The sequence below is a fragment of the Monodelphis domestica genome, chromosome 6 (assembly GCF_027887165.1).
Source record: "Monodelphis domestica isolate mMonDom1 chromosome 6, mMonDom1.pri, whole genome shotgun sequence".
NCBI classification, from domain to species: Eukaryota; Metazoa; Chordata; class Mammalia; order Didelphimorphia; family Didelphidae; genus Monodelphis; species Monodelphis domestica.
In genome coordinates this window covers 187,690,363-187,706,698 of record NC_077232.1, presented here as the reverse complement: position 1 = coordinate 187,706,698, position 16,336 = coordinate 187,690,363, and positions in this window count along the sequence as shown.

Here is a 16,336-nt window from a genome sequence, read left to right as displayed (position 1 = left end):
TCTCTCCTTCTGATCCCAGATTTATTGTTTCTAGAGGACAGATGGCTTAGCACAGTCCCTGGCACATTTTTGTTAGTCATTTAGTCATGTCTGATTCTTCAAGACCCCATGGACTGTAGCTTGCCAGGTCCTTCTATGCTCCACTATCTCTCGAAACCTGTCCAAGTTCATATTTGTTGTTTCCATGACACATATCTCTCTCTTAATTTTTGCATCTCCTTCTCCATTTACCTTCAATCTTTCTCAACATCAGGGTCTTTTCCAATAAGTCCTGTATTCTCATATGTGGTTGAAGTAAGTTTCAGCTTCAGTATTTGACCCAGTGAATAGACAATTAATTTCTTTAAGTGTTCATTGATTTGATCTCCTTACTATCTAAGGGACTCTCAAAAATTTCCCAGCACCACAATTTGCACAATTCAAAAGTGTGGATTCTGCAGTGCTCAACTTTCTTTATGATCCAATTCTCACAGCCATACATTGCTATTGGGATAACCATAGCTTTGACTATATGGATCTGTGTTGGCAAGATTTCGTATGCTCTCCAGATTTGCCATTGTTTTTCTTTCAAGGAACAAGCATTTTTTAATTTCATGGTTGCAGTCACCATCTGCAGTAAATGCATATTGGTTTGGAAAAGATAGTGAAGCACTCTCATCTTGGTAGAGATGTGTGTGTGTGTGTGTGTGTGTGTGTGTGTGAGAGAGAGAGAGAGAGAGAGAGAGAGAGAGAGAGAGAGAGAGAGAGATTGAAGAGAAAGCCAGAGAGACAGAGAGATACACTGGGTAGGGGAACTTAAGGGTACAGACTATCATATATACTGTCAAACTTGATGATTTAAGTTATTGGTTTTGAATATTTTTTGTTACTAATGTAGATTCTTTGTGTGTGTGTGTGTGTGTGTGTGTGTGTGTTTTGGGGTGGGGCTTGAAAAAATATTTTCCACTAAAAAAGAACCAACAACCCTCCCTCCCCTCCAAGAAACAAGTATGAAGTTACTTAGTATGTCAGATTCACTAGGATGGAGGCACTCAGGTCAGGAGAAAACTACTGTCTCAATATAAATGTAAACTCCTGAGCCAAGAAAAGACCAACCATAGAAGAAGCATTGGCTCGTGAAAAGTTGAATGAATATATTCTCTATTCATTCCATTTCTTATGTATTTATTTTTCATTCATTCAAAGAAAGTCATGCTTTGGTTCTAGGGGTGGGAGGTAGAGGTACCTGAAAATTTTATCCATAGACAGATGTTTAACTTAGTCACAAAGAGACCTAACAGAGGTGGTTTTCTTGTGAGAAAAAGAGTGCTAGATTTCCTATTTTGGCACTATTATTTACTGCCTGTATGACCTTGGGCAATTCACTGAAGCTCCCTAGTTTTAGATTCCTTATCTATAAAATGAGGCACTTAGACTAAAAGACGATCTTCAAACTGTCTTCCATCTCTTAAATCCTGTCCTATTTGGGGATAGTTAGGAGAAAGTGAAATTAATGAATGAAAGAGGAATCCTCTTCATTCTGCCTCTCCTTAGCTGTGTAGTTAGCCAAGACATTTACCTTCTCTGAGTCTTGGTTCATTATTTGTAAAATGGAAGCAGTAATACCTCCCTTACTTAATTATCATGAGGCCCAAGTGAGATAAAGTATGCTTGTAAAGAAAGGTGTTTTGGAAAAGCACTGGTACTATGCAAGAGCATTTTTAAAGTGATTACTTTGCCTTTAAGCAGGTTCAGATTTAAACAATCTCTAGTTGATGAGAAATTATTCGTTTTTTATAGAGCACTAGAGCAAGATTCTGTAGCCCCCCTGGATAGCCCATCCACATGTTTAATAAACTTCAAGTCGTTCTCCCTTCTGGATAACCTAAATCCTTTGGGTTAGAATTTAAGACTTCTAGGATTGTTGTAAAGGATAAAAGGGGATTATGGACTTGAAAGGACTCATAGAAGGCATTACCTAAATGCAAGGCAATGCTGTTAGTTCCCTTTTTCCAGTTCTCAGTGAAGATGGAGAACAGCTGGTCACCACCCTAGGTATGCAAACCCTTCATCTATTTGAAGACTATTATTAAGTTGTCTCTCGTGCTTTCTTTTTTTCAAAATCGAACAACCCTACTTTCTTTCACCTTTCCTCAAAGGCCTTGTTGTAAAGCCCTTTAGTCATCTCTGTGGGCTCTCCTCTGAAACCTTTCCAAATCTGCAGTATAATCATTGGATAAATGATGTTCTCTGAAATTCTGGTGCCCATATCTGGACATACTACTCTTAAAAGAGCCCAGTAAGCAATGGACCTTGGGAGAATGACTTCATTGTACATTACAGCATATTTCACCATGTATCCTAGTTTGCTAATTTCCTTTCTGAACAAAAGCAACAGATTGTTGACTTAGGCTGGTTCACTCTGAGCGCTCTATCCTTTTTTATCCTTTTTTGTTATTTTTAATATTCTTTTCTCTTTAATTTTGAGTTCCAAATTCTCTTCCTCTTTCCCACCCCTGCCCTATCCACTGAAACAGCAAGCAAAATGACATCAATTATACATGTAAAATAATGCAAAACATATTTCAATATTAGCCATAATGCAAAATAAAAACAAGAAAGTTAAACTTCAATTTGCAATCAGAGTTTATTATTTCTCTCTCTGGGGGAGGAAAGCATTTTTTCATCATGACTCCTTTAGGGAGTACAGGCCTATATCTAAAGAAGTTGGTATGTGCTTTGGAAGGATGGTGATACTAATTTTATTATAACCCAAAGTTGCTGTAGCTAGACATTTAAATGAAAATGGCTCTCTTCTATTTCTGTTCCTGTGAACATGAAACTGAAATAACAAACATATTAAGGTTCATGTGCATAAACCTTTAAAAAATAGTCTGTCGGTCATTATTTGCAACTGATTTTCACTTTACTTTTTTTCTAAATATATCAAAGTAACTAAGCCTTCCAGAAGCATTTACAAAAGATCTTACAAAAACCAGCATGCTGAAGCCCTGTGACAAAACAATGAAGTCCCATATTAGAGCCTTCCCTTAATGCTTATATTCTTTCTTTTAAGAAAAACTCATCTCTTCCCTAAAGTAGAATGACTAACTAGGTTTTACCCAAATTCTACAATGTTTCCCTCTGATTGTGGGTAAGTGTTTTTAAAAAGTGGCCAAAGAATGATTCCCAAAGAGAAGCTCCTCCTTTCCCATTGGAGGCTTCCTGGGGAAAACAAAGAATTGTTTTACCATCATGAATTTGATAGACATCAATGAACATGTAGATTTTCACAAAGACAAAACAGAAAGGGGATTATATATGAAATCATGAATTTCTATTATTTAGAATACAGCTTATATATATATTTTTAAAAGCTTATATAGTAGGTCTAATATGGAAATTTCAACATTGTCCTGCTCCTTTGTCCTTTTCTGAATTTCCTTCTTTCCTCTTGTGCTTAAAACGGTGTGGCACCAAAACTCTTTGCTTTCTTTCTTTTTCTGTTTTGTGACACTTTCTCCTATTCTATTTTCCCCATAATTCTTCCTCCCTTTAAGAAAAGTTCCACTCCTTTCTCGTGACAAATAACTATGTCAAGCAAAACCAATCTCTGCGTGGGCCAGGTCTACCAATATAGGTCTTGTTCTATACTTCTAGTCTATCCCGCCAAGAGGTGGGAAGTATACTTCATCATCAGTGTGAATGGTCACTATACTGATTAGAATCCATTTTTCAAGGATTTTTTCCTTTAAATATTGTGTTGACTATATAGATTATTCTCTTGGTTCTGTTTCCTTTTCTCCACAACTTTTTGCTTCTACCAGCCAATCTACCAGCTAGATTGATTAAATCAATCAATTAGCAAACATTCCATTGTCTGCTAGTCCCTACACCTGGCCTCTTCCTGACTGCTGGTGGAAGATGGAGAGAGACTCCATTCTACTCTACTCTCACATGGCCTGGATTGTTCTGTCTGTTTGTCAGGAGAGAAATGTCATTTCACCAGTGTTCCCTACTCTTGTCTTCTGAACTGGTCTAGGTTTAGCCAGACTCAAAAAAAAAAAGAGAGAGAGAGCAATGCCATTCCATCTGCTCCCCACACTATCCCCTTACTCAAGTTGCCCAATACTCTTAAAAAGATTTCATCGGAGGCAAAATCTCTGGGACTGTTGATAGCTATAAAAACTCATTCAAGGTGCAGCTGGGTGGCTCAGTGGATTGAGAACAGGCCTAGAGATGGGAGGTCCTAGGTTCAAATCTGGCCTCAGCCACTTCCTAGCTGTGTGACCCTGGGCAAGTCACTTGACCCCCATTGCCTAGCCCTTATCATTCTTCTGCCTTGGAGCCAATACACAGTATTGACTCCAAGACAGAAGGTAAGGGTTTAAAAAACAAACAAACAAAAACTCATTCATCAAAGATTAACACACTCAAGGCAGTTATGTGACTCAGTGGATTGAGAGCTAGGCCTAGAGATGGGAGAACTTTAGTTCAAATCTGGCCTCAGACACTTCCCAGCTGTGTGACTCTGGGCAAGTCACTTAAACCCAAATGCCTAGCTCTTAATGCTTTTTGGTCTTGGAACCAGTTCTAAGAAAGAAGATAAGGATTAAAAAAAAAAAGAGATGGGAGGTCCTAGGTTCAAATTTGGCCTCAGATACTTCCCAGCTGTGTGACCCTGAGCAAGTCACTTAACCCCCATTGCCTAGCCCTTACCACTCTTCTGCCTTGGAACCAATACACAGTATTGAGTTCAAGAGGGAAGGGAAGGGTTTAAATTAAAAAAAAAACAAAACAAAACAAAATAATCACAAATACATTCCCACCTGGCCATACCCTCCCCATCCCAGTGATTTGAATCTCTAGCTGTCATTATTCCATCTCCTACTACCTGCCCCTTTATTCCCATCCCCTTAACCCATACCATCTCCACCCCAATAAATTCCACTGTAAAGCTACCCACTCCTTCTGTTATGTTCTCTGGAATGCTTACTTCATGTGTCCTAAATCTTTTCCTTTCTCACTCCTTCCATTTTCTGGCTCTCATTGAGATCTGGCTCTTTCCTAAAGACATAGCCTTTCTAGTTAGCCTTTCTGATCTTGCTTATACTTTCTTTTCGTCTTCCCATTTCCCTTTCCAGGTTCATCATGTATTATGGTCACTCAGTAAGCTCACCCCACTTATTTAATCTATATCTATCACTGAATCAAAATTCCAATAGCTGTTGTCTACCTACCACCTTGCCCAAAGTCTTTCCTCCCCAAGTCCATCCCTCATGCTAGGGAACTTTAATATATATAGTGATAATCTGTCAAAAAAAAAAACAAACCAAACTCAACCTCTTAGTTCCTCTTACTTATTCACTTCCCATGACTTTCTTCTCCACTCCACTTTAGTCATAGGTCCTCAACATACTCATTTCCCAAGAATTTTCCCTGCTACCTTAGCTACACTCAGAGACCATCTTATAGTCATGCCCAATTGTTCCATATCCATGTTTATGAACTCTGAAATTCCCATGTCTTATTATAATCTCAGCTGGCCCCCCTTTTTTTCATTACCACCTCAGATCCTTTTCTTAGCCTCCTTAGTCCTTCATTCTCAAACCCTTTTCCTTAGTCCTCCAATTCTTGATTCCTTAGTTCTTTCCTAGGTCATCATCCTTGCACAGGTTACACTTTTATTCCTCATCTCAATCCCTTACTGACCAGTTGAATTCTACAATGTCTTCTCTTGAATCCCGTACCCCCTTTTCCTATCACTTCTCTTGTTCTGCTGAGCCTCAGCATTGGATAACTCCCATCATTCATTGTCATCATTCTTACACAGATGCTGCTGATTTTGAAGCTGGAGAAAATCATGAAAACAGAGTGACTGGTTTGCCCACAAATTTATGTTACATAATCTCAAGTGGGCTTCTCTGTGCAAGGTAATGCTTTCATGCTCTTCTAATTGACTCACGATCTCACTTATTGCTTTTTTTTTTTTAACAAATCATTCTTTCCTCCTTAAACCTCTGATAGGTCCCCCTTCCTTCTCAACTTCAGATGAGAACTTTACCTCATATTTCATTGAAAAAATAAGGCCATCCACCTGGCGGTCCCTCTTCTTCTTTCTTCCTCATTCAGGTTATTTAGATGGTTTGCCTCACTATCTTCTTCACCCCATCTCACATGAAGAAGTGAACTTTTTTTCTAAGGCAAATTCCTCTCTACTCAGTGAACCCTTTACATCCTGTCTTCTCCAATAGATTATATTCTATGTAATAATTTAAAAAATAATATTTCTACTACCCAGAGATATATATTTTATAAAGTTTATTAGGAAGGGTAGACAATCATTCCTAAGTAACCTGGCCTAGCCTGCCAGTTTCTTCCTCATTCCCCCTCACCTCCTGCACTCTCCCTTCTTCTCAGTCTCTCTCTTCTTCTTGTTCATCTCCCCGGTCTCTCGTGGTTCTCTCTTCATCTGCCCCAAACCTTAACTTTTATTGACATACAGAACAGAACTTACACAGATGCAACCCTGGTGCAACTGGGGTATGTCAGGAATGTTTGATAGACAGGTAAAGTTACTCAGGAAGGGGGAGGGGATGAGCTTCCTTGACACATCTAAATCATCCCCTACTCTCTCACTTACTTTAATCTCTCCCTATTTACAGACTACTTCCCTTCTCCCTATAAACATGCTTATATCTTTTCCATCCTCAAAAAACCCTTCATGATCCATCCATCACCATCAGCTATTGCCCCCCCCCCATCTCTCCTCCCTTTTGTGGCTAAACTTCTGGGGAAGGCCACCCAATAAGGGTGTCTCCATTTCCTTTCCTCTCGTTTTCCTCTTAATTCTTCATAATCTGGCCTCTTACCTCATCATTCAACTGAAATTGCTCTCTCCAAAGTTAATCCTCTCTTAATTGCAACAGGCCCTTATATTTGGCATTTTTTGAGGAAAGGCTTCAAAGTGAAGGCCATATTAACTGGAGAGACTCAAGAGGGATAACAAGAAGGGGCCTGGGACTACACAATTAACCACTCAAATTGGAATCAGTATAGATACTTCCAAATTTGGGGAGCGCCTTCAACTCTCTCTCAAGGGGGGCTGCAACTAATTTCTCCAAAGCAAATCAAGGCTGAAAAGAGACAATGAAGAAATATAATTCGGGATGTTGGCTAGGAGGTTTAGACCAATGGTCTTCAGGCCAGGGCAGAAAGATCATGACAGTCTGAGAGAGAGAGGACAGGATGGTCTGTCATAAAGCACTATGCTTTAGGGTAGAGTAAGCAGCTCCACTATCAGGATGCAGCACATAGAGAGAACATCTCCTGGGTTTTTATAGGGTTTTGTGGCGTTTGGGTTCTGAGTAGTTTCCTGCTCTTGAACTCATGGGCAAGGAGCCCCCAATCAGTTATAAAATGAGAAGTTTCTGGGCTAGAATGTTCCATATGTAAAAGTTTCCAGATATGAGAGGTCAGAGTGGGGTTCTACAGGAGGGAAAGGAAGGAAGAGGTTATTAGGAAGGAATAGCAAATACGACTGAGGATTAGATCATTGTTAAAGAAAGATAGACAAGATCAGAAAAATCAGATGATATTTTAAATTGTCAGGACAAGACATAGAATTATCATTCCCATTTTATAGATCAGAAAACAGCCTTACAAGAGTCTAAATTGTTAACTTAGTCTGGCAAATAGAGGAAACAGTATTAGAAATGGAAATATAAAAATCTTCTAATCCAACCTTCTTTACAAATGAGAGGATCGAGTCAAAAAGACACTAGGACTTGGGTGACAAAGACACAATTAGAACCCAGGTCTCTAGATTCTCCTTCAAATACTCTTTGGTTTGAATTATGTTGCCTTTGAACCATAGTGTCTTGATTCTTATAGATCCTGACTAATTTTTGTAAAAAAAAATAATTTTATTGTTAGATACAGCATGGCAAAGCAAATATAGATTTGATCTTAGGGTCAGGAAGACCTGAGTTCAGATTTAGCCTCTGACACACAATGACTGTGTAATTCTGAGGAATAAGTCACTTAGCCTCTCAGTGTCCCAGGCAACTCTCTCAGGACTATAAATTGCAGAGAAGGTGCTACCCTGCATTGATGGAGGAAAATTCTTCATCTGGAATTTTCCTTCACAAATAAAATCACAGATATAGTCCATATCTCAAAAATTTCATGAATACATTTTGTTTTGACACATTGGATACTTCTCAGCAAACATCAACACAAACTCTATTATAAGGTATATTTCGTGAGAGGAAAGTTAGATATATACTTTAACTTTGATAGCATGGGATTGATAATGACCATCATAATTGGATAGAATCCTGTCGCTTCTTAGGTTGTCCTTAATAATAATAATAATAGCTAACATTTATATAGCCCCAATATGGCCCAGGCACTCTGCTAAATGCATTACAAATATTATCTCATTTGATATTTACAACAACCTGGGGATGTAGAGGCCATTTTTTATTCCCATTTTACAGGTAAGGAGACAGAGGTAAATGACTTCACCAGGGTCACATAGCTAGAGAGGGTCTGAGGCTGGTTTTGAGCTCTGGTCTTCTTGACTTTAGGTCTAGTACCCTATGCACTATGGTACCACCTAGTCACCCCTTACTTCCTTTGCTGTAGTCCTTGATATGTTGTTTTTGGGTTCTGCTTCTTCATTCTACATCATTTCATCAGTCTTCCCATGTTTTTCTGAGTACTTTACATTCATTACTTTGGGGTTTGTTCAGATTCCAGCTCTACCATTTACTGGCTGTGTGACTTTGGGCAATCATTCAATCTCTCTGGGCTTCTGTATTTTTATCCATATAATGGAGAATCAAAACAGTGACAGTGTTGTCATTTTGGTCCTCTTCAAGTTCGAAAGACAACAACCATATAGGGCTGGAAGAATCATTAAAGGACATCTAGTAAGGCACAGTTGTACAAAGTCACCAGTTTTATTGCCCCTTCCAGAGTCATCAACTCCAGTGACAAAAGTTAAGATGATTGGTGATGGCTTGGAATGCAGAAGACTGGCTTCTTCAGTGTTCAGTCAAATTCTGTGTTCCACAATGTCTGGTTCTACTGCCTTCTTGACCTTTGGAACAAATCATTCATATCTGCCTTTTCCACCAGGGGAAGTGTTTGGGTGCTTGAGGTAGATGCCCCCTAATTCACCAAAGGGTCTGAGGCTTAGTGGTTACCCTCAACCTGCCATGACAGTTTCCTGGGGTTCATGTGATGCTCATGCTACAGTTTCTTAGAGCCGCAGGTGGCAGGTAGATACCAAAGGAGGAAAACAGCCCCCCAAAGGGCTCAATAAGCCCTCACACCAGAGGTACTAGTCTTTCCCTGAACACTTCATTATTAATGAAATTTTTTTTAATATATTTTATTTGATCATTTCCAAGCATTATTCGTTAAAGACATAGATCATTTTCTTTTCCTCCTCCCCCCACCCCCCATAGCCGACGCGTAAGTCCACTGGGCATTAGATGTTTTCTTGATTTGAACCCATTGCTTTGTTGATAGTATTTGCATTAGAGTGTTCATTTAGAGTCTCTCCTCTGTCATGTCCCCTCAACCTCTGTATTCAGGCAGTTGCTTTTCCTCGGTGTTTCCACTCCCATAGTTTATCCTTTGCTTATGAATGGTGTTTTTTTCTCCTGGATCCCTGCAAGTTGTTCAGGGACATTACACCGCCACTAATGGAGAAGTCCATTACGTTCGATTATACCACAGTGTATTAGTCTCTGTGTACAAAGTTCTCCTGGTTCTGCTCCTCTCGCTCTGCATCACTTCCTGGAGGTTGTTCCAGTCTCCATGGAACTCCTCCACTTTATTATTCCTTTTAGCACAATAGTATTCCATCACCAACATATACCACAGTTTGTTCAGCCATTCCCCAATTGATGGGCATCCCCTCGTTTTCCAGTTTTGGGCCACCACAAAGAGCGCAGCTATGAATATTTTTGTACAAGTCTTTGTGTCCATTATCTCTTTGGGGTACAGACCCAGCAGTGCTATGGCTGGGTCAAAGGGTAGATATTCTTTTGTCGCCCTTTGGGCGTAGTTCCGAATTGCCCTCCAGAATGGTTGGATCATTTCCCTGAACACTTCATATACCCCTCCAGCCTTAAATAATCTACGATTCAATGAGCCCATCATGCTACCATGTCTTTATTCACTGTTTTGTTTTTTTCTTTTCCTATGCCAAGAATGCGCTCTCCATCTGTTGAACCACTCTGTCTTTTACTTAGAGCTTTAAAATCCGGGTCAAATCTCACCTTTTCTATGAAAGCTTTCTTTATTCTCCTAGTTTGCAACAACCTTCCCCCTATCCCTTCCAGACCTCTCCCAGTATAGTTGTTTTGTGAATCTAATAGACTTATATCTCCATTAGTTATCTGTGTTGATGTCTTATCCTCCAACTCAACTGTGAATTCTTTTATCAGACTGTAGCTAAATTTTGCATTACTCCCAACACCTAGCACAATGCTTTATGGATAGTGGGCACGTTTGTCGTATTTGTTGTCGATCTCTATAATTGTCCTACTCTGAAGCCTGACCATAGTATAGAGGGGACTTTATGTTCTTGAATACCAATGAAATGCAAGATTTGGCAGGCTCTACAATCTGGAAAGGCTTTGAGTGCAACATTGGCAAGAAACAGTGTCTGCTGTCTGAGGACCAGATTTTCTGGGTGATGAATTCTTTGGCAATGGCAATCTAAAAAAACAAAGAAAAATACAAAATGGTCCTTACTCTCTTCATAGCTCCTTTCCACTTTTTCAGTGACAATGAGGGAACAGAGGCTGCTAATAATCAAATAGTTTTTAGACCTTCTTTAAACATTCATTTGACTATTGGCTTTTTATGTGGGAGGTATTTGCACAATGCACTGATAGAAATGGACTATATCAATGACAGTTTATAAACGAAATTTTTAAAAGGAAGCTTATGCTAAATGGTAAAATGTTTCATAATTTCTCCTTGGAATATTAAAAAAAGAAAGAATTGGAAAAGTTTGTTTTATTGTGCATCCAAAGGTAAGGAGAAGCATCATTTAATGGCTTATATGGATTTTTCACCTTGCAATGTTGATCTACATTTGTAAAAAGACTACTAGGAAAACCATAACAGCCTTTATACCAGCATCTGCCACAGAGAATAAGGAGGTGTAGAATTTTTATGGAAAAGTCAGCCAGATCCTCCAAGTTAAGTCAACATATACAATGAAACCTTTGACTTTAGTGAAAATGAGCAGAGGGGAGAAGAGTTTTGTTTTGAAGTTGGAAAATATGGCTCAGGATGAAGACATAAAGAGGTCAAAGATTATAGAATCTCACACTTGGAGATCACAAATACTTTCTTCAAGAAGAGTGATAGAAGGACAACATTTGAATGGAAGGGAAATTATTGGTTATTTATGAGGTAGCCATTTTCAAATCAGCTAGCTGGGTACAGTCAGATTATTGACTAGTTAAAAGTAAAGATAAAAATCCACATACAATTAGAAAAAAGGATAATGAAACGACACCAAATTTAATTACAAAGCTCCAACCTAACCTTTTCAAATAAGCTATTGATAACCAAAGCAACAGACATTGGCATGAACTTTTATAAAGTCCTTTGTTGTTGTTCAGTCATGTCTGATTCTCCATGACCCCTTTTGGGGTATTCTTGGCAAAGATATTAGAATGGTTTATCATTTCCTTCTACAACTCATTTTACAGAGGAGGAGATTGAGGCAAACAGGGATAAGGGACTTGTCTAGGGTAACACAGCTTGTAAGTATATGAGACCAAATTTGAACTCATGTCAAGTCTGGCACTCTTTGACTAGCTGTCTCATCATAATTTCCTACAGGTGTTAATTGTTGCAAAACAACTGTCACAATGAAGAGATCAAAAGACCCCAGAAATCTCCTCAGTCAGCAATCATTTTAACCCCTTAATACCTATTTTAGAACATAAATATAAATTATTTGGAAAACACTACAAAGGTCATGAAGAGTACAACCTCACAAAATAGAAAAGATTGTTAGAGGAGAAAACAAGTCTGACAAAAGTATGGAATGCATTCCAATTATTCTAAGGACATTTAAATAAGAAACTAGAAAGAATGGACCAACTAGAAGGCCTATAATGGGAATAGATTTATGAACCATCCAGTAACCAGCTCTGCTCATGGATGATAACATAAATAAATCTGTCTCCTCCATCTGAATGACAAGATTTTAGTCTATGACACACACACACACACACACACACACACACACACACACACACACACAAACGAAAATGGCAGGAAAGAAAAAAAAGACAAGAATTTTATCTGAAATAGACCAAGTTAACACTGAGAAAAAAATTCATGCTGGGTGCAGTATGATTTTGAAAACATTGAGAAATATTGATTTTCAGCATGTCTAAAATAATGGAAAAATACCAGATGGTTAGGAAAAAAAGTCACAGATGGAAATATAGAGAGGTGATGAAGAGGACATCAATAACTATTAAGCTTTTAGTATTTATAAAATCATTATAAGAATAATCTACATACCTATCAATTGTCTCTTTGGTGAAGATGAAAAAAAGACAGAAAAGATTTTAAAAATATTTTTCTACTCATGGATCATACCCTCAAGGTCATATAATTGTCCCACAGGTGTAAAGAATGCCAATTCCCTATTGTGTTTATTGTTTGGTGATACTATTGATTTTGTAGATAAAATGCAGTCTCAAATATAGAATCCCTTACAAGGTGTCTTCCATAGATATGTTAAGAGCATCTAAAATTCTTTGCTACATATAGCAATAGTGAGGACTTTGTTTACCAATTGTTAACCTAAAGCAAAGACCTACTCTCACAAAATACATTCACAACTGTCATGATATTCACCAAGGAGTTAGGCTTGAGGTTCTCTTACTCAGGATTCTTTCTATTTGCAGAATTTCACCTGTTTTTGACAGTTCTGGAAATTTTCTTATATAATTCCCTAAATTATAACTTTGGTTTATTTAATTCTTCAGTATTTTCTGGGTCATCAATAACTGAGATTTCTTCATTCTTTGCTCTGTCTTCTAAACCCATAACTTTCAACTGCATTCTTGTAAATCTTTTTATAGTCAAGATACTTTCTAGGCTTGTTTTCCCATTTCTACCACATTATCTTCCATTCCATTTTTTCACTCTATTAATCCTGCTATTAGTCTTTTTTTAATTTGGGTGTGCCTATTAATCTTTTCAGATTCTCTGGGTTATTTTATATTTTCTTGAGTTTTGTCATCACCTCCTACAAATTGTACTTCCTTTAATTCCTTTTGGAATATTTGTATTTGACTAGGTTCAGTTATCCTTTAAACACCTCTTAGTTTTTGTTGAAATTTATGATGATTTGGTTCTATTCAGTTTAGGATGATCGTGACATCATGTTGACATGTCTTTTTCTGCTATTTCCTTTGCAACCCTTACTTCATGACTTTTTTGTTTTGTTTTGGGACTCTCGGGAGTTCAGAACTGAAGAAAAGTAAATGTGGCCTTGATTTTCCAAAAAGGAAGAGAAATGAGCCTGAAAATTAGAGGCCTGTGAACTTGGCTTCAGTTCCTGGGAAATTCTAGAATGGATCATTAATAAGATGGTTAGAGATGGGAGTATCTAGGAAAGGAAGGGTAGGTGATTATAGATAGCCAGCGTAGCTTCATCCAGAAAAGGTTAGGATAGACTAATCTTATTTTCTTTTATGACAGGGTTACTAAGCTAGTATGATCAGAGAAATGCTGTAAAAATAGTTCATCTAGATTTTTTGTAAAGCATTTGTTAAGATATCTCATACTATTCTTATGGAAATAATGGAGAGATGTGGAAGATTAAATGACAATGCAATTAGATTAAAAACTGGTTGAATGGCTATATCAATGTAGTAATTAGGGGGTCAATGTCAGTTTGGCAGGAGGTCTCCAGTGGAGTGCCACAAGGATCTCAGCATGTACTATTCTGCATCTTTATTAAGTTTAAGTGAATCCCAAGCATTTACCCCGGGCTCCTTCTCTCTCTCTCTCTCTCTCTCTCTCTCTCTCTCTCTCTCTCTCTCTCTCTCTCTGTCTCCTCATAATCAGCTTCCATAAATTAAATTATCACCTCCCTGAAGGTGAATTCCAGATTTAGATATCCAGGCCTAGTTTCTCTCTTGAACTTGAATCCCACATCACACACTTGCCTGTGGTAGATATAGTTACATCCAAATGTCACATAGACATTTCAGACTCAACCTGCCTAAAATGAATTCATGAGATCACAGTTCTATAGAGGGAAAGTTCCTCAAAGACCATTCAAGCCCACACCCTCATTTTGCAAATGATACCACTGTTAACTAAATAGGGTGAAGCTAAGGAGAAAGAGCTGAACTTTTCTATCTTGAAAGGAGGCAAAAGCCTTGTAGTAGCTTTAAGGACAGCTACTCCCCACGGCCATCATGGATCACAGCATGAGAGAACTCTGAGGTATTAACCCTTCTGTCCTAGTCTCTGATGTGATTTATGGACTTTCTGGAACTTGACTTGGGTCACTTGCCCAATTACCTAATTTCCTAGGACTGATCCATTCTGCCATGGACTGCCATTGCTCTATCTTCATTGTTTAATTCTTTGTGTTCTTGAGGCAATGCTATTATCCTCAGGCCCTGACACTTTTTATTCCTAGTAAAACAAAAGTTTAATTAGGAAAAGCACAGTAAAATTGTTACCACAGGTATAGATAGCACAGACTGCATAAGGCACAATCTCTGACCTGAGGATAAGATTGCCTTGGGAGGAGAAAAGTAGATAGCTCAGCTTCTTTTTAAACATTTTTCTCTCCCCTCATTTTTAGGTTTTTATCATTTAAATGTAACTTTTATTTTTTAAATTAATGAGCATTTATTTTATCTTCTTCCTATTGCTGTCTCCCACTGGAAGTAAAAGAAAACAAAACCTTTTGGAACAAATATAGATAGTCAAGCAAGGTGAATTCCAGTGTTGTGTCTGTAAGGTTTTTCTCTTGACAAAGATAGGAAGTGGTCAACCATTTCCTTCTCCATATTTTATAGATGAGCAGTCTTGGCAAATGGAATTTAGTGATCCCATTTTTTTTTTAAACCCTTACCTTAAGTCTGGGAGTCAATACTGTGTATTTGTTCCAAGGCAGAAGAGCGGTAAGGGCTAGGCAATGGGGGTCAAGTGACTTGCCCAGGGTCACCCAGCTGGGAAGTGTCTGAGGCCAAATTTGAACCCCAGGACCTCCCATCTCTAGTCCTGGCTCTCAATCCACTGAGCCACCCAGCTGCCCCCTAGTGATCCCATTTTTAATTTTTATTTAATAATTTAATATTTCTCCAGGGTCTCATAGCTAATAAGTGCCTAAGGCTAGATTTTTTTTTTTATAGCTGTCCCAAATTCCAGTGTACCTGTATGTAAATATATGACTTAATCTGAGACTTTCATTGCTCTAACCTCCTCCTCTTATCTACCTATTCCTGGCCCAGCAGCTTTAGCATTTTGGGAGCCTGAAAATGTAGCCAAGTCTGAGAATGGGGCCTTTGCACCAGAGACCTTTATCATGGAAGTAGCTATTGTTATGGCTACAACTATTTATTCTCTTTCTTCAGGCTTTGGGTCCAATCACTTTCACTCTCCCACAGGCTTGCAGCCTGGGTATCACGGCCCATCCCTCGTTGAGAAGTCATGATCATCACCACTGATGGGTCGCCTTTCTTTTGGGAATCTCCTAAGCATTCCTCATGTTGGGAGAAAGCCTGGGGAGGCAGGTGCCCAACTATTCCCCTTGAGACCAGCCTGTCATTAAACCCAGGATGTTCCCATTCTTTGTGGCTTTGAAGGAGGCCCTGATGTCCTCCCATGAGCAGATCAGGATTGAATCTGAGAACAGGGAGTCATTTTGTGAAATTAATGGCTAGTAAAAGTGGAACAAACAGCCCAGAATAGCACTTTACCTAAAGCCCAGTCTCTCTGTGAGGTTCACTGCAGCTGAGAGATCACTGAGGTCCTATAATTTTCCAATCAATAATAGTAATTTTCTTCACTTTAAGATAAGCTTAATCACACTAAGGGTCTTCCAATACATGGCGGTCAAAAGAAAATGACTTCGCTGTGCAGGATTTCCCAGATGACTCTGTTCATTTTGTCTGTTTCTAATTGATTTATTGTTGCTGTGTCATGAAGCTTGAGAGATCCGTGGTCGTTGTACACGCTAGAGGCAGCTCATGCTTGGAATTGGCTGCCCAGTGCCTGGAACTGCTGATAATGGAGAAACTGAAGAAATCCCAGGCCGGTGTTCTAGCCCATCCTCTGG